The sequence below is a fragment of the Staurois parvus genome, unplaced genomic scaffold (genome assembly GCF_062004578.1).
Source record: "Staurois parvus isolate SC_StPar_1 unplaced genomic scaffold, SC_StPar_1.0 ptg000799l, whole genome shotgun sequence".
In the NCBI taxonomy this organism is placed as follows: domain Eukaryota; kingdom Metazoa; phylum Chordata; class Amphibia; order Anura; family Ranidae; genus Staurois; species Staurois parvus.
In genome coordinates this window covers 398,876-424,974 of record NW_028318595.1, presented here as the reverse complement: position 1 = coordinate 424,974, position 26,099 = coordinate 398,876, and the positions used below count along the sequence as shown (strand labels likewise).

At 44.7% G+C, this 26,099-nt stretch overlaps 1 protein-coding gene across 3 annotated transcripts in view; it reads left to right on the top strand.

Annotated features, from left to right (window-relative positions):
* Positions 1–26,099, top strand: part of PLXNB1 (plexin B1) — a 333,642-nt gene that overhangs the window by 127,821 nt on the left and 179,722 nt on the right. For 2 of the 3 annotated variants that reach the window (XM_089654790.1, XM_089654788.1), the window contains exon 2: positions 12,025–12,081. The exons of the other annotated variant lie outside the window; for it this stretch is intronic. The gene's annotated coding sequence lies outside the window, so the exon portion shown is untranslated. The remainder of the gene's footprint in view (positions 1–12,024; positions 12,082–26,099) is intronic. 3 annotated transcript variants of the gene reach the window in all.

Below are 26,099 nucleotides of genomic sequence, written 5' to 3'. Positions count from 1 at the left end.
ATTACTGCACCACCTGCAACTCATATATTTAAAGTGCTTGCTGTGAATGCAAAGTTCATATTCTTGTAAATGTAAAACTGTAAAAGTTCTTATAAGGTGCCAAAAAAAGTGTCTTAGGCTAGGTTCACACCTATACAGGTTGTGTTTGAGCCATTTCTGCATTTCATTTTGCGTTTGTGACGCATTTTTGTTTTCTTGTTGCTAGGCAGATTTAAACCGCAGCAAAAATGCAGCAAAAACACAATACATGCTTTTCTTCAGCGTCTCCATGGACATCTATAGAACCAAAAACGCAACTTTTTGCATTAAAAAAAAGTCCCTGACCCTTTCTAAAAAACACACCAGGTGAAAAATCACAGATGTGAATCTGTCCCATAGGAAATCATGTTAAATGGGCAGCTCAGTGGCTAAATGGTTAGCACTTTCACCTGGCAGTACTAGGGTCATTGGTTTGAATTCCAACCACGGCACCACCTGCCTGGAGTTTGCATGTTCTCCCTGTGCCTGCATGGGTTTCCTCCAGGTATTCCAGTTTCCTCCTACACTCCAAAGACATGCTGGTAGGTGAGTTGGCTCCTGTCTAAATTGGCCCTAGTATGTAGGAATGTAAGTTAGGGACTTTAGATTGTATGCCCCTTGAGGGTTAGGGACTGATGTGAATGTACAATATATATGTAAAGCGCTGTGTAACTTAACAGCACTTTATAAGTACCTGAAATAAATAAATAAATGTGCACGGGTCGCAGAATGTCCTGATTCCTGCAGAAAGCTGCCTCTCGTTAGGGCCTGTAGAACGGATCATTCTCTCTATTGACTAATAGGTTTATTTTCCATAAGAAAAGCAAAGCATCCAGCGTGACGTTCTTCTCTGAGCTGCGGGGCTGCCAGCGTCCTTGGCAGAGGAAATGTGAACGGAGAAATTCTATCTGGGATTTCAGGAGCTGCGACTCATCCTTTTTCGGGACTGAGCGGCTCAGCCAGGAGAGGGTATGGGGTGCCGCACATTACAAGGGATCCTGGAGCAGTCATAGGCTGGAGCAGCTTGGCCCGGCTCCACTTCACACCCCTCCCAATGAACGTATTTTTGTCCTCGCTCGAAGTTCACTCAGCCAGCCCGAAGAACCTCCAGCGGCGGCGAGGAGCAGAGAAAATAAACGATCGTCGGAATGCGAAAGGCGAGTCCACAGTGTAAGAGCGACGAAACCTCTTCTGGGTTGCAGACTGGAATGGACACTTTTAGAAAAGAGCGGGTGTGAGCTGCGATGGGGCGAACTACTCAGCAGGGAAGAGGGATGGGCAGATGGAAGCCTATGCCCTAGGCCCCATGTACACGGGACAATTCGCTGCAGCGCATGAAATCACGCCATTTAGGCGAGGCTGGATAGCACAGGTGCACCACCCAACCAAACACATAATCTATTGCATCTTATAAATCTTCAGATGTGGTGACTGCATTGGTTTTCTTTTTTTAGGCTTTTTACGTGGTGATCTGGCCAGTAACACACCTCCTGTATGAGAGTGTCCCCACTCTGGAGGAAGGAGCACAGGGGGCACAGAAAAAAGCATGGTCAGTCAAGGGGGAGAGGAGTTTTAGATGTACTAGCAGATTTAAATACACTAACAAATTGAAGCTGAACTAATACTTTAGAAGCAGTTACATTGCTGTTCCTTTTTGGGATAAAAGTTTCACATAAGTGAATAAAAGCTGATCATTGTAAGCACCCCTGTTAGTAGTAAGTGGTTTGCCACAATACTCTAACTAATACGTTTTGCAAAGCAGCATGTTCTTTTGAAAAACAACTGACTTACTGGCTGGATCGCCTGGAGAAAATAAAGTAAAGAAAGCTTAAAATGATACTAAAGTTTAATAAAAAAAAACCAAAAAAAACATTTATTTATTTCAGGTACTTATATAGCGCTGTCAATTTACACAGCGCTTTACATATATATTGTACATTCACATCAGTCCCTAACCCTCAAGGGGCGTACAATCTAAGCTCCCTAACTCACATTCATACATACACATACTAGGGACAATTTAGACAGGAGCCAATTAACCTACCAGCATGTCTTTGGAGTGTGGGAGGAAACCGGAGTACCCGGAGGAAACCCACGCAGGTACAGGGAGAACATGCAAACTCCAGGCAGGTGGTGCTGTGGTTGGGGTTCGAACCAACGACCCTAGTACTGTCAGGTGGAAGTGCTAACCATTTAGCCACTGTGCTGCCCACAAATATGTATACTTACCTGCTCTGTGTAGTAGTTTTGCAATAGCTGCCCCGATCCTCCTTTTTTCAGGTCCCCTGCCAGCACTCTGGCTCCTCCCCCTTGAGCAGTGCCCCCATAGAAAGTTGCATGCCCTGGGGGCACTGCTATGTTCTCACTCCCAAGCTGCTGCTCTATGCGTCCACACATAGAGCCGCAGATCGGCCTCCCCGCTCTCTCCTCATTGCCTCCGTGGCTGAGTCTGCCCACCACTGCAAATGTGGCTGAATGACATCACTGCTGCCTGGAGAAAGAACTACAGAAGAGATGTGCCAAGACCAGTGGCTGTGGGAATAGGAGGCATTGCAGCCGCCGGTCTTACACACAGGAAACCAAAGAGAATTAACGGTTTGATTTGAAAATGAATAGGCTATTTCAGAGCAGCTATTGAGTGAACCAGACGATGGATGACATATTCCGTGAAGGCAGGAAATCAGCAACAAGGACATGTAAAGAAGTTTTTTCCCAGGGTTCTGCTTTAAAATTTTGAATCGGTGTGGTGCTACAGTACACCTCCCTCCTTGATACTCAGTTGTGATATATTCAATAATATTACTGCAAATGGCAATGTGGAAATATAGAAGTGATCAAAAAATCTCTGAACACTATAATGCCCCTCCTTAATTCTCAATTGTGATATATATCTAATTATATCAGTGCAAATAGCAATGTGCAGATATACAAAATGTTCAAAAAATAAAAAAAATATGAGCACTATAATATACCTCCCCTACCTAATAACTACAAAAACAATGCAACACCAATGCAGACGAAGATTCCTATTTGCAGTCCATGTGTGCGACTCGTATATATAAAGTGCTTGATGTGAATGCAGAGTTCATATTGTGGTAAATGTGCAACATAAAAGTCCATTAAAGTTCTTATAACGTGCCAAAAAAAGGTGTCACACCTATGCAGGTTGTGTTTGAGGCATTTCTGTATTGCGTTTTGGTTTTTGACGCATTTTTGGTCCATTTTGCTTTTTTTTTTTTTTTTTTGATCTTGTTGCTAGGCAGATTTAAACCGCATCAAAAATGCACTACATGCTTTTCTTCAGTGTTTCGATTGAAGTCTATAGAACCAAAAACACAACTTTTTGCATTCAAAAAAAGTCCCTGACCCTTTCCAAAAAAAACGCACTGGGTGAAAACGCGCAGATTTCAACACATCCTCATGTTAAATGGACTGTAGTGTGCAAACGCAAAACGCTGCAGAAAACGCTTAGGTGTGAACCTAGGGTTAGTGCTTATTGCCGAGATCAAAGTGTAGTTTTGCACGTGCCCCCCCCTTTGTACACCACACAGCAGAATCTTCATCTGCATTGGTATTGTGTTGTAGTCAATTGTTTTTTGTAGTTATTAGGTAGGGGGAGGTGTATTATAGTGCTAGGTGGTATTTTTAAAAGCGTTTTTTTAATTTTTTGATCATATTGTATATTTGCACTAATAAAATGTTTGGACTTTGAAGAAGGGGACATACCCCGAAAGCTTGTCCTCAAAATTGTATGTTAGTGCAAATATAAAAAAAAGTATCACGGACAGTACTCAATTGTTTCTGTCACTAATAAAATGGAATTTTTCACATTTGAATATTAAGGAGGGAGGTGCATTATAGTGCTCAGAGAGTTTTGAATATGTTATAATTGAATAATAAAATAATATTGTTGAATATATCACAATCAGGTAGGGACAGGGGCGGACTGACCATTTGGAAACTTGGGCACTGCCCGAGGGCTTGGGGTCAGTAGGGGGCCCCATGAGATGCCCCTGGTACCTTTTTCATAGGCTTTTTTGAGTTTGGGCAAGGACACAGGGGCCCCATGATCCCCTATTGCCGAGGGCCCCATGAGTTGTCAGTCCACCCCTGGGTAGGAAGGTCTCTTTTGGATGGAACTTATAGATCTGTGTGCTGCGTTGTGTTACATTACAGAAAAGGATTTCTATTTTTTAAGTACATTGAGTGTGCTGGCAGCCAATTCATTTTGAAAAGGGTGCCCTAATGCAACACACAGGACACGTGCTAGTACACCGCAAAGAAATAAATTGGCCCTAAAGTGGACTTTGCATCAAAATACAAGGGCCACCTATCTCATAGACCCCTCCCCATGAGAAAGCAGAAAAAGGAAATAATACCCCGGCTTCTGGAACACTTGCCTAGGCACGTGTGATGTCACCGAGCCTTCTCCTGGAATCCTAAGGGAACATGTGGCTTGTGACGTTTACAGTGCTCAGGTGACTTCTCATGAGATTTGGGATCCTCACCATTAGCAGGATCCTCGGGGTAGGCCTTGTGACGGCACTCTCACCTACAGGAATTTTTTTTACATGGGGCTTCTCAAAGGTTAACAAATTAGGCATCTCTGGATCCCTTTTAGATGGATATGTTTCTAAATGCCTGGTGACAGTTGGCAGGCGGTGGTCTCATGCGATGTGCTGTATATGCATCATTCTGCAGCTTCTCTCTATGTTTTTATTGCTCTACACATGCTTTTTGACACTGAACTTTAGGCATGTGCTGTACAGAAATCTTCATTTCAAAGCTTGCGAAATAAAAGCTCAGATTCAACCAGGTAATAGAAGGAACATAACATTTCATTTACTTTCTTCTATTTTTATCACAAAAGTACACTCATCTTACATTTGCCTGAAAATATTAGAAGTATACTCAAAATGTGTTTTGCTGAGTTATAGAAACACTGTGACTGCCTATTTGCTGATGCCTAAGAAAAAAAACAACGTATTCAGTGTTTTGTGCTGGAATATTTGAACAGTTCCATCAATATTAATTCTGGTTCCAATGTGCCGATCGCTGATGTATGAAATTAAGAAGTCACATGACTTGTCCCCAGTGTCTCTGACCAGTATCCCTGAAAGCTTTTTTTTTTTTATAAAAGTCCTCCTATAACTGTTGTAAGACAGAGTAGACCTGCCCTCTTCCTGCACTTGGAACAGCAGATTTGTCTGCAGCGCCTCCTGCTGCTGAACTTTGGTATTGCATTTTGTCTATTCGGACCAAATAATGCTTTAGGATTGGCATGACAATTAAGGTGGAACTCTGGACAAGCGAAATGCATGCATGGGATTCAGAAATCTTTACTGCCAGAGGTTTCAATTTCTGTTCCGCTAGTTTTGTTATCCCTACACCTCTACCCCACTGCACAGGCACGAAGGTCCCTCTGGTTCTGCTTTATTGCTTTCTGGGCTACTTAACTGTTTATTGGACAGGGGTGATCAGCTGCCTGCCTGAGAAGTATGGCAGAGACATGTCTATGGTATTGAGGATGTCCCGTAAAGTATATGCATACCCTATCCAAAAAAATAGGTTATGGGTAGAGACACACTTTAGTTTGCAAGAAGGTGTTCAGGCATTTCCCAGTTTGTGGCTCCAGTGATGGTCAGTTCGAGTGATGATACACTTTCTTGCCTTTTTCTAAGCTTTCCTTGTGATAGTCTTCCAGGACATGTGAAAACTTGCTGTCCTTCTAGCCCAGGGGTCTCCAAACATTCTAAACAAAGGGCCAGTATTGCCCTTCAGACTGTAGGGGGGCTGGATTGTTTCCCAGTGGGAGTAGAAAATGCAGTGGAAGTAGACAAAGTCTCAGGTTTGGGAGTAAAAATATTACATAGCACCTTTGGTAAGTAGGGGAAGGACTAATGCCCTGTCGTTGGCAATATCATTGGTGTCAGTGGAAGAAATAGTGCCCCATCATTGGTGTCAGTGGGAGGAATAGTGCCTCATCATTGGTGTTAGTGGAAGTAATAGTGCCCCATTGTTGGTATCAGTGGGAGGAATAGTGCCCCATCATTGGTATCAGTGGGAGAAATATTGTCCTATCGTTGGAGTCAGTGGGAGGAATAGGGTCCCATCATTGGTATCAGTGGAAGGAATAGTGCCCTGTTCTTGGTGTCAATGGAAAGAATAGTGCCCCAAGGTTGGGGTCAATGAAAGGAATAGTGCTCAATCATTGGTATAGGTCAGGGGTGGGCAACTGTGGCCCTCTAGCTGTTGGTGAACTACAAGTCCCATCATGCCTCTGCCTTTGGGAGTCATGCTTGTAACTGTCAGTTTTGCAATGCATCATGGTACTTGTAGTTCTACAACAGCTGGAGGGCCACAGTTGCCCACCCCTGGTATAACTGAAAAGAATAGTGCCCTATTGTTAGTGTCAATGGAGAGAATAGTGCCCCAAGGTTGGTGTCAGTGGAAGGAATAGTGCCCTATGGTTGGTATCAGTGGAAGTAACAGTGCCCCAAGGTTGGTGTCAGTAGGAGGAATAATGTCCTGTCGTTGATGTCAGTGGGAGTAATAGGGGCTCATCATGGTGTCAATGGAAGGAATAGTGCCCTGTGGTTGTTGTCAGTGGAAGAAATAGTGCCCCATGATTAGTGTCAGTGGGAGGAATACTGCCAGAAGGGCTGCTTAATAGCAAACAAAGGGCCCATGGGTCACAGTTTGGAGACCACTGATCTAGAAGGTCAAAGGTTGTCCAAACAAGCGTTTCATATAATTACTGCCATATAAAGCAGCGGTGCTGTTACATGCACTCCTTTACCTGCGGTGCGCACTCTTTATTTAAATTATCCTCTGACCTTGTCCTGTCATCGGCTCCTTGTCATCATTCGCTCCGTAAATCAAACCCTTTATGTGTAACAACGGCAGCCCTTGGCCGCTGGCCGTCCATTTTATAATTGAGCTTGGCTTATAAGATAATGAAATTACCATTTGTTAGAGCCCGGGAACTCTTGCATGCCCGCTCCCCTGCGTGACGGTCCTCAGTTCTCTATACAGATGCTGCGAGTTGATAAATTCCTCATCAGTTTGATTAGGGACTAAGCCGATTTGACATTTTTTTAGCGAACGAGCCAATTCTGAAGGGTGGACAGCTTGGATGGCGGTAATTCCAGGATAGGGTTACAGATGAACCACGTCTGTCAGGGGTTGACCACCAACATCTGCGGTGCCCTGTAGAATTCAGGTCATTGAGTAAAAAATGCCAATTTTCTCTGTAAAAGTTGCCATTTGTTGCCTTTAACACTCATACATACATGAAACTTTTTATTGTATTAGAGTTCTGCTTGTCACCGACTCCTAATGATCACTAAGCTGGGTATAGACAGATAATTCCATAACAGACCAGACCATGGTACCACTTTCTCTACGTCACTTGTTTTCATGTTATCGCTCACATATAACAAAACCTTCACAGTAAGTGTCTTCACTGTAGACCAGGGGTGGGCAACTGTGGCCCTCCAGCTGTTGTAGAACTACAAGTCCCATGAGGCATTGCAAAACTGACAGTTACAAGCATGACTCCCAAAGGCAGAGGCATGATGGGACTTGCAGTTTACCAACAGCTAGAGGGCCACAGTTGCCCACCCCTGACCTATACCAATGATAGAGCACTATTCCTTTCATTGACCCCAACCTTGGGGCACTATTCTTTCCATTGACATCAAGAACAGGGCACTATTCCTTCCATTGATACCAATGATGGGACCCTATTCCTCCCACTGACTCCAACGATAGGACAATATTTCTCCCACTGATACCAATGAGGGGGCACTATTCCTCCTACTGACTCCAACGATAGGACAGCTGCCCACCCCTGCTGTAGACTACTGGTCTCCAAACTGTGGCCCAGGGGCCAGATGCAGCCCTCTGCTTTCTTTTCTCTGGTCCTTAGGGCATTATTTCTCCCACTGATGCAGTGCACTATTGCTTCTACTGACACCAACGACGAGGCATCATTCCTTTCACTGACACCAACAGTAGGGTAACATTCCTCCATCTGACATCAATGATGGGGCCCTATTTCTTCCATTAGCACTGATAGGGCACTATTCTTCACTACATTGGTGCACTATTCTGCCCACTGACACCAATGGTGGGGCACTATACCTCCCATTCATACCAACAATGAGGCACTATTATTCCCATTGACACCAGCCATGGGCACTATTCTTCCTACTGAAACCAATGAAGAGACACTATTCCTCCATTGATACCAATGATGAGGCACAAATCTTCCCATTGATACTAGTGATGGGGCTCTATTCCTCACTGACACCAATAATGGGGCACAATCTTTCCCAATGATACCAATGATGGGGCACTATTCTTCCCATTGACACTGATGATTGGGCACTATTCCTCCCACTGACACCAATGATGGGGCACTATTCCTCCCACTGACACCAATGATGGGGCACTATTCCTCTCACTGACACCAATGATGGGGCACTATTCCTCCCACTGACACCAATGATGGGGCACAATTCTTCCAACTGATACTAAAGATGGGGCTCTATTCCTCACTGACACCAATGATGGGGCACAATCTTTCCCAATGATACCAATGATTGGGCACTATTCTTCCCATTGATACTGATGTTTGGGCACTATTCCTCCCTCTGACACTAATGATATGGCACAATTCTTCCCATTGATATCAATGATGAGGCTCTATTCCTTACTGACACCAATGACGGGGCCAGGGGCGGACTGACCATTTGGAAACTCGGGCACTGCCCGAGGGCCCGGGGTCAGTTGGGGGCCCCATGAGATGCCCCAGGTACCTTTTTCATGGGCTTTTTTGAGTTTGGGCAAGGACACAGGGGCCCCATGATCCCCTATTGCCGAGGGCCCCATGAGTTGTCAGTCCGCCCTTGGACGGGGCACTATTCCTCCCACTGACACCAATGATGGGGCACGATTCTTCCCATTGATACCAATGATGGGGTTTAATTCCTCACTGACATCAATGATGTGGCACAGTTCCTCCCATTGATACCAACGATGAGGTACTATTATTCCCATTGACACCAATCATGGGGCACTATTTCTCATACTGACACCAATGATGGGGCAGGATTTTTCCCATTGATATTGATGAGGGGGCACTATTCCTGCCATTGACACCAATAATCGTGCAGGATTTTTCCCATTGATATCGATGATGGGGCACTATTCCTCACTGACACCATTGATGCACTATTTCTTTCACTGACAGCAGTGATGGGGCACTATTGTATGTAAACAATATCTGCTTACCCTGGTGTTCAGCTTTAAATATCTATGTATAACTCCAGTCTATTTTTCCCCCAAGTTTAGATTTTTCAAGTAGATAGCTCCGTCCGTGGGTGTGTTGGGGGATTCCTTCAAAGCTAAACCTTTTCCTAGCATGATAAATTGACATAGTTGAAGAGATTTCAACATTTAATCCCAAAGTTACTAACATTGCTGAATACAATGCTTAGAGTGTTCTGCTATAGGGTCCCTAAGAGGATCAGGTCTGTAAGAATGTCTTATTTGATGCACTGAATGGTATGTCTAATACTATACACTTTCCAGCGCTATTACTATATATTGCACCACATGAGTCATCCTGGCCCCGCTCAGCGGGTATAATGTGCGGCTTGAGCTCTACATGGAATTAATCAAGTTTAGACATTTAAACAAAGATTAGTCTGAGAAGAAGATTTACTTTTCTATAAACCTTAAATGGGGCACTTTGTAAAAGCTTACCCACCAATTTTCAGCAAAAACAGGGCGCATTTTTAAGTTGAGGCCAGAGTTTTATTATACTGATACTTTGATTGGTGTGATAGTAGAACTTTGAAAAAAAATGATCTATACTTGGACTGCGCATCTAGACATTACATATGTGCATAGTCACTATACAATCTCAAACTCCACTACCTATTTTGCCAATAGATAAAGTCCCAAATCCGTGAATAAGTGCCCGTGTTCGTGTCCCAACTATTTACACTGCTCCATACATCAGTGCTCAGAGTGCCCCATATGGACTAAAACTCATCCTCTGGAGATGACCATCTATTTCTAGAGTGGTCTACAGCACTTGTGGGGCATTTCCCAATTAGGCTGATTAGTGTCTCCAGGTCCCGCAATTTCGGGGTAGATGCTGTAGTGTATTTAGGTTTTGTGCTGCCCAAGGGAACATAAACATCGTATGCCCCCACGGACACCGACCAACACCCAGGGGCGTATTTACCACAAGGCAAACAAGGCACTTGCCTAGGGCGGCATTTTTCAGGGGGGCAGCACCTCGCCTCAGAAGAAGGGATGAAAGAAGGGACACGCACTCAATGGGAACCAAGTGGGATCCGAGAGAGGCTGCGGACTGCTTAATGGTGTATGTAGAGCCTGGCTCTCATTCCCGGGGATGTCCAGAGATGAAGATGAGTGCCTTTCTCTCTATCATTGGGGGTGGGGGGGGTGGTGGAAGGCTCTCTCAGGTGGCAGGCAGGGGTGTTGTTGGTCAATGTAAGACTTTCTCCACGAGGGGCAAGGAGGGGGGGGGGGTTGGTGTTGGTCGGTGTCCGTGGGGTGGATGATTTTTGTGCAACACAAAACCTAAATACACCAATGCCAACACCACCCCCACTTCCTCCTCCAATGGAGAGAGCCTGACATTGACCAACACCCCTGCCCCTCACCCCGGAGAGCCTTCCACTACCCCCTCTGGCGATAGTGAAAAAGACACTCATCTTCACAGCTCCAAACATCCGTGGAGACAAGAGGAAGGCTCTAAATGCACCATCAAGCAGCCGAAGCCTCATGCAGATCCCACCTGGTTCCCATGACATAAGTGCCCCTTCTTTCATCCCTTCTTCTGGGGGGAGGTGCTGCCCCTCTGAAAACTGCTGCCCTAGGCAAGTGCCTTGTTTGCCTTGTAAATATGCCCCTGGGTAGATGCATCACAAAAAGAACAAGAAAGGGAATGCCATAGCGTAAAACTGTTATATATTTTATATTTTATTTTTGTTTAAAATAAATATAAAAAATACACTCACAAATAAAGGGCTCTGACCGACACCTGGTGTACTCAGCCGTATTTTGTGTAAATGGAAGCCGCTAGGCTGAGCGCTTCTCGGAGCGGCGTGCGTTCCATAAGTCAGAAGTGACGTCAGTGGAAGTCCACTTCCTGAAGACGATCTGTGAACGAAACGCGTAGAGGTTTGATAACGCAACTTCCGCATACGCGACCTGTCACGTGTCCCAGAAGACCACAGGGAGGGATGGGGGGAGGAGAACTTCCGCTCCTGATCGCCTAAGTGATCGCAGTGGAAGTGGAACGGGTACCTGTCAAATTCAGGTACCCCCCCCCGCTTCCCAAAGGTGCCAATCCTTAATGGGGAGCGGGGGACAAAGCCTTAAAGCGGAACTTCCCCTTTTGGGTGAAGCTCCACTTTCACTGCTGCTCTCCACCCCCTTTTTGACAGCTCTCCGCCCCCTTTAGGACAGCTCTCCGCCCCCTTTTTGACAGCTCTCCGCCCCCTTTTTGACAACTCTACAAGCTTTAGAAATTCAGCACTTTCAATGGATGTAAAGAAGAGGGGCTGCTGATAGAAAGGAACAACTTATGTAGGAGGATTTGTTTAACCGCCTCAGCTCCCCACCCCCTGCCGTTCAGAGCTGAGAGATCCTGTGTAAATTCTGCACTTTAAACAGATGCAGTGGGCAGATGGCTGTAAATAAACAGGTACAACTTATGGAGGAGGACTTGTTTCATCTCTGTGTATCACCTGGGGCCAGTCATTTAACTGGGTATATGGAAGGGGTTATAACCACTTTAATGCAACACATATTAATGCACAAGATGTGAGTGTTACAAGAGAGACAGTTGCAAGCTATGGAGATGCGTTTGCTGCATAGGATAGAATGTTTTTCCCAAAAATTCATATTTTTATAGCACTTTCTCATGTATTAATATGGCTCACTTCCATTTGTGTCTTTCAGCTTAGCACAGTACATACAAGGAAGACCGGATCTCAGACACTTTATCAAGGACAAATGGTAAGTATGTGTGGTTATTAGTCATTATATATTGAGTTTCATCACCTGAGTTCCACTATCAGGACCTATTTTTTCATGCCCATGTACCACCGGTGATATTGCTGCTGTCCCCACCTATATACACCTTGACAGGTTTGTTTCTGATATATGAGAACCGTCAGGTACTTGGGCAATATCTTACTGTCTCTTGAATCCTGTAGATGCAACTTCTTCCCTAAACAGGAATACTGTGAATGCTTCCATAGCGGGTAAACTTTGGATTACCTGGGACAGGAAAAGAAAGTAATCATTGCAAAACTTTCTGGAATGCTCGCTTCTCTTCCGTGAAGAGCTGTGCAGGACTATCTCATAGTGCCCAATGGACATTATGGGGTTTATTTACTAAAGCTGGAAAGTGCAAAATCAGGCTCACTTCTGCATAGAAACAAATCTGCTTGCAGGTTTTATCGCCAAAGCTTAAAGTAGAACTATAGGCATTTTTTTTTTCATTTTGGATAGAATAAGCGAGGGTTATAACCCCGTCATATTTTTTTTTTTTGCTATCTATGTCCCATTGCTGCGATTTCCCTTCACTTCCTTCCCCATAGGCAAAACAGGAAGTGAGAGGAAATCTCTGCAAATGAAGGGACTGCCAGATCACCAGAACTAGTGTCCCCATTGGAAGATTTTCCCTCTGTTACTTTTCTGGGGACAACCCAAAATGTGGGTATTTCTTTTACTTTCACTTTCAGTGATAAGGGTAAACAGGACAAATAGAGAGGGAGAACCTCCTTAACAGGGGGCACAGACAGCGATAAGAACAAGCGTTCCTAACCTCCTGCACTCTATCCAAACTGAAGAAAAAGTTTTATCTTTAGTTATAGTTTAATTGAACAAACTGAGGTTAGGAGCTGATTGGTTTCCAAGCAGAAGTGAGCCTGATTTTGCACTCTCCAGCTTTAGTAAGTAAACCCCCATGTGTTTGAGTCACTGAGTCAATCTTCTTCCTCTTGCTTCATCTTTTATCATTTTCTTCCTTCTTTTTCCTTCTTCTTCATCCTTCTTCATCCGTCTTCTCCCTTTGTCTTTCTTCTTTTTCCTTATTCTTCGTCTTCATCCATCTTCTTCTCCCTTCTTTTTCTTTATTCTTCCTTCTTCTTAATCCGTCTTTTCCCTTCTTCCTTCTTTTTCCTTATTCTTCCTTCTTCTTCATCTGTCTTCTCCCTTCTTCTTCCTTCTTTTTCCTTCTTCTTCCTTCTTCTTCATCCATCTTCTCCCTTCTTCTTCCTTCTTTTTCCTTATTCTTCTTCTTCATCCGTCTTCTTCTCCCTTCTTCCTTCTTTTTCCTTATTCTTCCTTCTTCATCCGTGTTTTCCCTTCTTCTTGCTTCTTTTTCCTTATTCTTCCTCCTTCACCTGTCTTCTCCCTTCATCTTTGTTCTTTTTCCTTATTCTTCTTCTTCATCCATCTTCTTCTCCCTTCTTCTTCCTTCTTTTTCTTTATTCTTCCTTCTTCACCGTATTTTCCCTTCTTCTTCCTTCTTTTTCCTTATTCTTCCTTCTTCTTCATCCGTCTTCTCCCTTCTTCTTCCTTCTTTTTCCTTATTCTTCCTTCTTCTTCATCCGTCTTCTCCCTTTGTCTTCTTCCTTCTTTTTCCTTATTCTTCTTCTTCATCCATCTTCTTTCCCTTCTTCTTCCTTCTTTTTCCTTATTCTTCCTTCTTTTTCATCCGTCTTCTCCCTTCTTCTTCCTTCTTTTTCCTTAATCTTCCTTCTTCTTCATCCGTCTTCTCCCTTCTTCTTTCTTCTTTTTCCTTTATCTTCCTTCTTCATCCGTCTTCTTCCTTCTTCTTCCTTCTTTTTCCTTATTCTTCCAACTTCTTCATCCGTTTTGTCCCTTCTTTTTCTGTCTTCTTCCTTCTTCTTCATCCATCTTCTCCCTTCTGCTTCCTTCTTTTTCCTTATTCTTCTTCTTTATCCATCTTCTTCTCCCTTCTTTTTCCTTATTCTTCCTTCTTCTTCATCCGTCTTCTCCCTTCTTCTTCCTTCTTTTTTCCTTAATCTTCCTTCTTCTTCATCTATCTTCTCCTTTCTTCTTCCTTATTTTTTCCTTCTTCTTCCTTCTTCTTCATCCGTCTTCTCCCTTCTTCTTCTTCCTTTTTCCTTATTCTTCCTTCTTCTTCATCTGTCTTCTCCCTTCTTTTTTCCTTCTTCTTCCTTCTTCTTCATCCGTCTTCTCCGTTCTTTTTCCTTCTTCTTCCTTCTTCTTCATCCATCTTCTCCCTTCTTCTTCCTTCTTTTTCCTTATTCTTCCTTCTTCTTCATCAGTCTTCTCCGTTCTTCTTCCTTCTTTTTTCCTTATTCTTCCTTCTTCTTCACCCGTCTTCTCCCTTCTTCTTCCTTCTTTTTCCTTATTCTTCCTTCTTCTTCATCCGTCTTCTCCGTTCTTCTTCCTTCTTTTTTCCTTATTCTTCCTTCTTCTTCACCCGTCTTCTCCCTTCTTCTTCCTTCTTTTTCCTTCTTATTCCTTCTTCTTCATCCATCTTCTCCCTTCTTCTTCTTCCTTCTTTTTCCTTATTCTTCCTTCTTCTTCATCCGTCTTCTCCGTTCTACTTCCTTCTTTTTCCTTCTTCTTCCTTCTTCTTCATCCGTCTTCTCCCTTCTTCTTTTCTTTTTCCTTATTCTTCTTTATCTTCCTTCTTCGTTCTCCTCCTGACCATAGTGATTCTGGTTTGTTTTTCTTAGATAGCACAGAGTGCCCTGGCATGTGGTAGTGGTCCTTCCCTTACTGAGCCTTACCAGTGATGGGCAGAGGGTGTCTGTGGTTTAATGACATAGCAGAACTTTTGAATCTATGGTTTGCCAGTCTGTCAAATGAGTTTGGTGACTTTAGCTTCCAGCACCTTCACTGTGACCTTGGATGGTCAGATGTATGTATGTAAAGCAGATGTGTCAGATTGGCCACAGCAAATATACGGTGCATGGATACCTATAAAACAGTTACAACTTGCACTACCAGGTTTCCTGGTTCATAAAGCAATCATCAAGTTGTAAGAAAAAAGATCCTTCTGACCAGTTGACCTTAGAGGGCCGGACTGTGGCAGTTGAGAGTAGAAAAGGTCCCGATATCAGTGGGAAAAAAACCCATATTTGATGTCCGTGGAAGGAATTGTGCCTCATTGTTGGTGTCAATGGGCTCAATTGTTGGTATCATTGGGAGGAATTGTGCCTCTTTAATGGTGTCAGTGGGGAGGAATTATGTACCATTGTTAGAATCAGTGGATGAAATAGTGCCCCAAGGGCCAGATAAAAGCAAGGAAAGGGCCGCATCTGGCCCCCGGGCCACAATTTGGAGACCATTGCTCCAAAACACTGGTCCTGCGGCACCTCTCAACCAATATAGGGATGATCCATAATTAAAAAATAAAAATACCTTGGAGCAGGGTTTCTCACCTTATGTGCCACGGACCAGAGGCGGGCTGCAGCTTGTCAGCTGTTGACGTGTTCTTGAGTGTGTACAGAGCCGGCAGATCTTTTTTCTGTCTGTCTGCGCTAAATGCTGTCTCCACTGCAGAGCTGCAGCTCTGGATGCAGGAGAATTCTGGGATGCAGGGTTATGCAGAATGTGGGGTAGTGGGATGTGCAGGAGGTTCAGAATGTGGGGTTAGCAGTAGGTGTAAAATGTGGGGTACTGGGGGACACAAGGGGTGCAGGATATGGGGTAGAGAGGGATGCAGGGGGTGAAGAATGTGGGGTGGAGAGAGATGCAGGGGGTGCAGAATGTGGAGTATAGAAGGATGCAAGGGGTGCAGAATGTGGGGTGGAGAGAGATGCAGGGGGTGCAGAATGTGGGGTGGAGAGAGATGCAGGGGGTGCAGAATGTGGGGTGGAGAGAGATGCAGGGGGTGCAGAATGTGGGGTGGAGAGAGATGTAGGGGGTGCAGAATATGGAGTATAGAAGGATGCAAGGGGTGCAGAATGTGGGGTGGAGAGAGATGCAGGGGGTGCAGAATGTGGGGTGGAGAGAGATGCAAGGGGTGCAGAATGTGGGGTAGAGAAGGATGCAGGGAGTGCAGAATGTGGGGTAGTAAGGAATGCAGGGAGTGCAGAATATGGGGTAACAGGGTATGCAGGGGGTTCAGAATGTGGGGTGGTGGGGGACACGGGGTGCAGAATGTGGGGTAACTGGGTATGAAGGGGGTTCAGAATGTGGGGTAACAGGATATGCAGGGGGTTCAGAATGTGGTGTAGTGGGGGTCACAGGGTGCAGAATGTGAGGTAACAGGATATGCATGGGGTTCAGAATGTGAGGTAGTGGTGGACACAGGGTGCAGAATATGGAGTGACTGGGTATGCAGGGGGTTCAGAATGTGGGGCAGTGGGGTATGCAGAGGGGTTCAGAATGTGGGGTAGTGGGGGACACGGTGCAGAATGTGGGGTAACTAGGTATGCAGGGGGTTCAGAGTTTGGGGTGTGCAGAGGGGTTCACATTGTTTGGTAGTGAGGTGTGCAGAGGATGCAAAATGTGGGGTAGTGGGGTGTGCAGGGGTTCAGAATGTGGGGTCATGGGGGACATTAGGGGGTGCAGAATGTGAGGCAGTGGGGGATGCAGTGAGTGCATAATGTAGAGCAGTGGAGGGTCCGCGTTTGTATACCTCTTTAGAAAGCATTTCACAGGCGATGAGGAGGCATGGTATCGCTTCCTAACCCCCTGCTTCAACCCGTTGATTGCCACACTAGCTCATCACAACCGTATGCATTTGCTGAGTGGCCCATTTAATTGAATGGGTTGCATTCGGTATACCTCCGGTGTTGCAGCTAAAGGGGTATGCAGAATGTGGGGTAGTGGGATGTGCATTTTGGGGGCATAGTAAAAGCATGACTCAACCTTGGGGTTTTACTACCCTGCAACCTCATGTGTAAACAAGCCCTTAGAGAAGAAGAAGAAAGAGGGGGGGTATTCTGTAATCATGTCGTAGGGTGACATTGCTGCTCTCCTCTCCGGTGATTGAGTGTTGTCACTCTAGGACAGCAAGCATGTTACTGGCAGGATCACCAGGTGACTATATAAAGGGGAAAAAGAAACGGAAAAAAAGAACACTAATGCAGTCACATCTAAGGACTGGCTTAAATTTATTACATTTTGTTCTTTTGTTTATATACAGTTTATACACTGGATGAGAAAAGCGTGCGTTTACTTTTTGAGGCAACATATTATTTGGAATGATGTTAACAATTTCAAACACAGTGGCGAGGAGCTAACCAGGTCGGCATTGTTTAATCAGAATAGTAGGCAGGAGGATTGGCATTTGGACTGTGGAGGTTTTATTTTTCTATACAAAAATGGACACACACTTTAAAACTACCCCATACTCCTCTTTCAAGGTTCTATTCTTGTAAGCTGACAAGGAGCTGAGATGTAAAAGGCCTTCGTCAAAGCCAGGTTTGAAAACCATGGATATTTTATTGTACATATCACTTTGAAAGCCTTCATGAGCACTCAAGTTATTTTGTGTTTTTATCCTGCGCTCTGATATCTCTCTTACAATGCCTTCTGCAGAACAAGGAACGACTTGCTCCGAGCCATATCTCCTCTGTAGCTTTCCGACAGCAATTTTCCTCCATTTAGAACACAGCATTCATAGCCATTCTGGATCTATTTGCGGCGGCGGGGCGGCTTTCTTCCCAGCTCATTGTGCTACTGTTTTAAATAAAACCTTAGAGATAATACTTTTTTAGTTCTTCCTGTGAAGTGATAAAACCCTAATTAGCTCATTCAGTGGGAGTTTCGCATTCTATACTGGAACGTGTGTTCTTCACTTTTCTTCGTGTTGTAGATTGTGAAAGGCAGGTGTTGCATTCTGGGAGATCAGAACAGTGGGGTGCCCTGACACCGGCGAGGCTCTTCAAGGTGCACGCCAATTAAGCACTAAAAAATTGTACTGGAAAAAAAAAAAAGTTGTCAGAAATGTAATGAACTTGAAGGTGCAAAAAAAGAAAAAGTTTGGAAAAAGTAACATTCAGAAAAAGTAAAAGTTTGGAAAAAGTAAAAGTTTGGAAAAAGTAAAGGTTTGGAAAAAGTAAAGGTTTGGAAAAAGTAAAAGTTTGGAAAAAGTAAAAGTTTGGAAAAAGTAAAGGTTTGGAAAAAGTAAAGGTTTGGAAAAAGTAAAGGTTTGGAAAAAGTAAAGGTTTGGAAAAAGTAAAAGTTTAGAAGTAATAGTTTGGCAAATGTAAAGGTGGTAAAAGTAAAGGTGTGGGAAAAGTAAACATTTGGGAAAAGTAAACATTTGGGAAAAGTAAACATTTGGGAAAAGTAAAGGTTTGGGAAAAGTAAAGGTCCTGGAAAAGTAAAGGTTTGGGAACAGTAGAGGTTCAGGAAAAGTAAAAGTTCAGGAAAAGTAAAGGTTTGGGAAAGTAAAGGTTCAGGAAAAGTAAACGTTCTGGAATAGTAAAGGTTCAGGAAAAGTAAAAGTTTGGGAAAAGTAAAGGCTCTGGAAAGCAAAAGTTTGGGAAAAGTAAAGGTTTGGGAACAGTAGAGGTTCAGGAAAAGTAAAAGTTCTGGAATAGTAAAGGTTCAGGAACAGGAAAAGTTCAGGAAAAGGAAAAGTTCGGGAATAGTAAAGGTTCAGGAAAGCAAAAGTTTGGAAAAGGTAAAAGTTTGGGTAAAGTAAAGGTTCTGGTAAAGTAAAAGGTTGGGAAAAGTTAAAGTCCTTCCTTGCAATGGGGCTGACTGCTAGTGTCTGTTTAGGGCAGTGGTCCCCAAGCTCCTGGGCACCATAAACCGGCTGCGTGGAAGACAATCCCTTCACGGACCGGTTGGGGGGAGGGGGAGGTGGTCGGCGGCAGCCTGTCAATTGTCAGTGGGGTGTTGGGGGTGCAGCCTGGCCGGCCGTCCACTCCCGCCACGTGACCTTGGCCCCCAGCAGCCCACAGACTGACATCAGTCCGTGTCCAAGGGTTGGGGACCTGTGGTATAAGGTTGGCCATACATTATACAATTATCTTCCAATTTTCTGCCCAATTTCCTTTAGATTTACCTTCAACTGTGTAGTGCAAGGGCCTGCCTAATTGGACACAACTGAAAGTGTTGTTTAGGTTTGTCCTCCTATTATATGGTTTTTGGTAAATCTAAACCAAAAATCTCCAGATAATTGTATAATGTATAGCCAGCCTAAGAGTCACGAAAAGCACTTTAACTTACCCGATCCTCTGCTCCACCAGTAGATAGCGCCCCCTATGATTTGGCAGTGGAATGTCCCTTATCGTCTTCACATCCATTGCAGGGCTATTGGGGGACTGTGCTTCATCTTACACCCATTTGTGGGGTATAACTTAAAACATGGTCACATTCGCCTCTCCCCCAACCTAAAACTGCTCCTTGTCTCCATGCCCATAACAGAAGTTCCATACCTACAGATCAGATACATTATTCCTAGCTATCTCCGAGGACTTCAGAATCATGTTCCTCTATATTATGTAGGAGAAGGGGAGGGGTTCTGTAGTCCTATTTTGCTTCTGTTGTTGTGATACAAAAGGGCAAGTGAGCGTTGTCACCCAAAGACAGGATTGTGTTACTGGCAGGATCACCAAGTGAAAATAAAGGAAAAAAGCCTAAAAAAATGAACACAGCCATCACATTTAAGGAATGGTAAGCTTCAATATTTAACTTTTTCGTTTTAGGGCCCATTCACATTATGTACGGTTACCTTTTTACACATGCAGAAAACTATGCTTAAAAATGCGCGGAAATGCTCAGAAATGCACCAAAACGCAATGCACTTCAGGTACGTTTTTATGCGGTTGTAGTGTGAATGGGCCCTTAGAGTATTTTCTAGGCTTAGCTTAAGAAATAAATATATATAAAAAATAAATGCAATATAATAAAATAATAAAACCAATTATTGAATGTTAATAAAATATTCTGCTACTGATGGAAGTATGAATTAAATGATACCTTTCCCCTCCCCCCTTCTCCATTTCGTTGAGTGTCGATGTCACGGGCAGTCTTTGGAGTTCATGTAATGTGACAACCGACTGTCTGAAAGTCTTTGCTGGTTCAGCATTGGAGTCCTCCTGGGAGGGTTAAGGTTCCTCTGTGCGGGGGGGACTGTTAATTTTACAACCATTTCCCCGGTGTATCTACATTATACCATCAGACTAACCGGCAGACCTGGACACCCATCCGTCTCCTCTCTGTGTGTTGCCAGCCTTGTTAGATTTTATCGTATGGGAAGGTATTTGAGTCTTTATTAAAGAAAACCTCCGCTGAGTATTATTTGCATCTCAACTAATCCTGTGACCCCATATGCAGTTTCAGGTTTAAAAAAAAAATTGAAACCCTTTCTATGAAAATCTGAAAATCCCATTGGCTTGATGGGAAAGCAATATATAAAGCCAAATTGATCTTTCAGTTTTAATCAGCTAAATGCATTTCAGACACATCAATGCAGTGTTACAGTTTTTTAAAAAGCAGCCACAGTATGAGTAGAAAATCCGGCCCCCTGCCAGCATGCTGTAAAGAAGGACCCTTGCTCTCTGTGTGGAAGCAGTGGTCTCTCTGCAGAGATCCAACCCACCTCCTGCTGAGTCATAACCATAGCTTTGCAGTCAGGAGGTGGCATGAACAAAATGCTGTAAAGACATTTTCTTTAGAAGGGAGCAAAAGCCTGAGTAGAAAAGCCAGCCCCCTGCCAGCATGCTGTAAAGAAGGACCCTTGCTTCTGTATGGAATCAATGGTCTCTTTGAAGAGATCCAACTCATCCTCTGCTGAGTCATAACCATAGCTTTGCTGTCAGGAGGTGGCATGAACAAAAGGGTTGCAAAGACATTTTCTTTAGAAGGCAGCAAAAGCCTGAGTAGAAAAGCCTGTCCCCTGCCAGCATGCTGCAAAAAGGACCTTTGCTCTCTGTGTGGAAGCAGTGGTCTCTCTGCAGAGATCCAACTCATCTCCTGCTGAGTCAGAACCATAGCTTTGCAGTCAGGAGGTGGAATGAACAAAAGGGTTGCAAAGACATTTTCTTTAGAAGGCAGCAAAAGCCTGAGTAGAAAAGCCAGCCCCCCGCCAGCATGCTGTAAAGAAGGACCCTTGCTTCTGTATGGAATCAGTGGTCTCTCTGAAGAGATCCAACTCATCCTCTACTGAGTCAGAACCATAGCTTTGCAGTCAGGAGGTGGCATGAACAAAAGGGTTGCAAAGACATTTTCTTTAGAAGGCAGAAAAAACCTGAGTAGAAAAGCTAGCCCCCTGGCAGCATGCTGCAAAAAGGACCCTTGCTCTCTGTGTGGAAGCAGTGGTCTCTCTGCAGAGATCCAACTTATCCCCTGCTGAGTCAGAACCTTAGCTGTGCAGTCAGGAGGTAGCATGAACAAAAGGGTTGTAAATACATTTTCTTTAGAAGGCAGCAAAAGCCTGAGTAGAAAAGCCTGCCCCCTGCCAACATGCTGCAGAGAAAGTCCCTTGGTCTCAGTGGTCGGTCTGCAGAGATCCAACGTGCCCCCTGCTGAGTTAGTGCTAGAACTCTCCAATCAGCAAAACTCATGCTACCTCCAAAGCTATTGGTTTGACTCAGCAAGGGATGTGTTGGATCTCTGCAGAGAGACCACTGCTTCCACCCAGAGAGCATGAGACCATCTCTGCAGCATGCTGGCAGGGACAGGCTTTTCTACTCAGGCTTTGGCTGCTTTGTAAAGAAAACGACTTTATACTACTTTTGTTCATGCTACGTCCTGACTGCAGAGCTATAGTTCTGACTCAGCATGGGAATAGCAAGTACAAAGATTGTCAAACTTGACACTCGGCACTCCAAAATGGATCCCATCACTCTAGGTGTGATCCCATGGACTTTTCACAAGAAATGGCGGTGCAGCCCTCTTCAGACACATTTCGAGGACCCTGTCCCCTTCCTCAGAGCAAAGGCTGGTGTCCTCCAGGACTCAAACCCCTTGTGTGTTTATGCAAGCACATGCCGATTATCTACTTAGTTTGTGAGTAAAACCTTTGTCTTTTATTTTCAATAAATTGTTTTCATGTTTTTGTTCACCATGGGATGTGCTGGATCTCTGCAGAGAGATCACTGCTTCCACAGACACAACACAGGTCCTTCTTTGTAGGACCTTGTCTGCTGTTTCATTATGGACAGCAAGTTGGAACAAGGAGCAAATGTGAAATTATGCGTGAAACTGGACAAAAAGTTTGACATGATTCGGCAAGTTTACGTTGACGCTGCAATGAGTGTTTTGAGGTGTCTTGAGTGGCAAGCGCGCTTCAAGAGAAGAAGAAGATCACTGGACGTCAACGAGAGATCAGGAAGACCTTCAACGAGCTCAACCCCCAAAAAATGACCTCTTCCCGAAGATGAAGATCCAGCTGAAAGATCGCCGTTTTGACATCGACCTGCCCAGTTTCATACAGAATTTCACATTTATTCTTTGCTCTAACCTGCTGTCCATGACGACATAGCAGACGTGATAACGCAGACTAGCACCTATTGCACAGCCCCCCTGTGTACACAGGATGATGTCTTTTGACACACTGACTTATGAAGATCGGTGCTCCCTGTGACTGTGCATGCAGCCTTGTGCTGCCATCTGTTAGTGTGTTACAAAACTAGTCTCAAAACTTTTTGGTTCCACCTCACATTTACATAAAAGTTTTTTTGTGCATGGAGTTCAATTTTAAACTAATGGCTATCTAAAAAAACAGGTAATAGCTTCCCTTTAAGAGGCCAGCGGTTTCTCTATGGTGGTATCAGAGCTGCTATTACCGGATTCATTTCTCATTCTGCTATCTCTCTCCTGCTAAGGACACAAGTAAGCCCCTGGACTGGGCTCCTGGGAGCTCTTTGCACCTCGTCTCATCACATTCCAGCTCCCGGGGAAACTGAGACTTTCAATGGAGAGACCTTCATGCCTGGTTGCGTTCCAGCCTCCAGAACCTTTGACATTCACACAAGAGAGAGGATTACATCTTAACAGCGGCCTATTCAGCACCAGAGAAAGGGAAATAATGCCCTGATCCTGAGTTTCCAGCCACCTTAAAGTGAAAGATCTCCAGAATCTTATGGCATCCTTGCCGGTCCTATTCAAGGGCTCAAGTTAACCTGTGATCACTATATTGCTAAAAGTATTGGTCGACCTGCCTTTACACACACATGAACTTTAATGGCCCCCCAGTCTTAGTCCGTAGGGTTCAATATTGAGTTGGCCCCGCCCTTTGCAACTATAACAGCTTCAACTCTTCTGGGAAGGCCGTCCACAAGGTTTAGGAGGGTGTCTATGGGAAGGTTGGACCATTCTTCCAGAAGCACATTTGTGAGGTCAGGCACTGATGTCAGATGAGAAGGCCTGGCTCGTAGTCTCTGCTATAATTCATCCCAAAGGTGTTCGATCGGGATGAGGTCAGGAATCTGTGCAGGTCAGTCAAGTTCCTCCACCCCAAACTGGCTCATTCATGTCTTTATGGACCTTGCTTTGTGCACTGGTGGGCAGTCATGTTGGAACAGGAAGGGGCCATCCCCAAACTCTTCCCTCAAAGTTGGGAGCATGAAATTGTCCAAAATGTCTTGGTATGCTGACGCCTTAAGAGTTCCCTTCACTGGACCTAGGGGGCCAAGCCCAACCCCTGAAAAACAATCCCACACCATAAACCCCCCTCCACCAAACTTTACACTTGGCACAATGCAGTCAGGCAAGTACCGTTCTCCTGGCAACCGCCAAACCCAGACATGTCCATCGGATTGCAAGACAGAGAAGCATGATTGGTCACTCCAGAGAACATGTCTCTACTGCTCTAGAGTCCAGTGGCGGCGTGCTTTACACCATTGCATCCGACCCTTTGCATTGCACTTGGCGATGTAAGGCTTGGATGCAGCTGCTTGGCCATGGAAACCCATTCCATGAAGCTCTCTACGCACTGTTCTTGTGCTAATCTGAAGGCCACACCAAGTTTGGAGGTCTTTAGCTATTGACTCTGCAGACGGTGACTTCTGCGCACTGTGAGCTTCAGCATGCACTGACCCCGCTCTGTCATTTTATGTGGCCTACCACTTGGTGGCTGAGTTGCTGTTGTTCCCAGTTGCTTCCACTTTGTTATAATCCCACTAACAGTTGACCGTGGAATATTTAGTAGCCAGGAAATGTCACGGATGGACTTATTGCACAGGTCACTGGCTCAATACTTTTGGCAATATAGTGTATTTTTAAATGCAGCTAGTATAAGTTATACATATTCCCAGACTGAGACAGAGGGGGCAGTGCTAGGGGCCAATCAGTCCTTCATATGGTCCATATGTGCTGGCTGGGAAATAGGGACGAGCTCAGACAGGTTCTGATCATAGTCTGAACCCATCTGAACTATCCCATCAAGAAGATGTCATGGCGCCCTGCCAATCATAGGCAGCTGAGACATTATCTACCCAACAGCCGCATGTATACACACCTCCTGCATATGCATTGGATTCCTCAGTCACAACAGCTTCCCGGTGAGATAACTAGAGTTCAGACTAGGTCCCATGCCAAGCAGCTGTCCTGCATTGTGAACACAGAAGATTGGCCACTCCGCATGAGCACCATTCAGGGAACATTTAGCATTTTCTCAATGAATGCAAAGCGTTCACTGATTGGATGACGTGGAGAAGCGGGATAGTACTGTCACGATGTCCATCTTGTCCAATCAGAGAACACTTTGAGTTCATTGAGGAAATTAAAAGTGTTCTCCGAACTGCGCTCGTGCTCAGCGGCTGACCTCCTGGGTTCGGCACGGAACCTGAAAGCAAGTAGAGATCACTGGAGCAGCAGTGACTACTACAGTGATTTCCAGCTCTCATGGTGATCAGCCAGGTATGGCACATACATACTTACATTGGTCCAAGCTGGACCAATACAACTATGGGAAAATTGCCATATCTAAGCTTCACACTTGGGCATTTACGATCTCAGACAGAATCGCCTCGATTCGGCCTGCGATCCCAAAACACTCTACAAAAATGACAAATCACACAACACCTGTTCGAGTGCCATTCATTTTCAATAGCACCAAAATGCTGTGCTGTTCTGCCACGATCACCGCATGATAAATCTGCAAATCACACCGCTAGAAGCTTTATGCTCAAATAGGAGCAGGAGCTGCTTTTGGGCGACAAGCTTTGGCGACATGGTTTGCCGCGATTGCTGCACGTTTGCAGCACAATTTATCGTGTGACAATCACTGCAGTACCGCACCATATTTTGGCGACATTGAAAATGATTGGCACCTGAACAGGCGTTGTGTAATTTGTCATTTTTGTAGAGTGCTTTGGGATTGTGGGCAGAATCGCGGCGATTCTGCCAAGATCGCAAACGCCTAATGCATTGCACATTAATGCACGTGTGTTACAAGAACAGACAGGACACCAAGGTCTGAACAGACCCCTAAGCCGGAGGATCAGCCTGACTACTGGGAATCTAGAATTTTGAGATCTAGGTCAGCAGCATCAGCCATCTACTTGCCTCAATCCAGGTCTCCTCGCAGTGAGAACAGCGGTACGGACTAAGCTACTTTGGAAATTTAAATCTCTTGCTATCGATCGATGGAGCTACTTGATGGCAATCACCTCACTGGCAGAAGTTTAATTACAGAAGGCTGTAAACGAGGTGCCTGCCAATGAGTGGTTAAACCTCTAAGAAGAAAGAGATCGCAGTTGCCCATGTGGTTGTACCATGAGTCTTCCAGCACCACGGATCAGGGGAGTTTCTGTAAATAGGGTACAGCAACACCTGTAGCCCATCAACCACTTTCTGGGCCTATTTACAGTAATGCGCCATGGTAATGCACTCGACATGTGTTCATTGTGAATGGCACCTCAGCACACTAAGGGCTGATCTTAGAGGATGTTGAAAGCAGGTGGTGGAGCTGTGGTTTTACTGCCCACCTAATGAGCCCTCAATATTTATCCCTGTTGCTTAATACCATAAAGATGTTGTGAATTGGTGGCAGTTATAAAGAAAAGGGTAAGTCCACTCAAAAATGGTCATTATGGTATGGGGGACTTTACCAAGTTCAC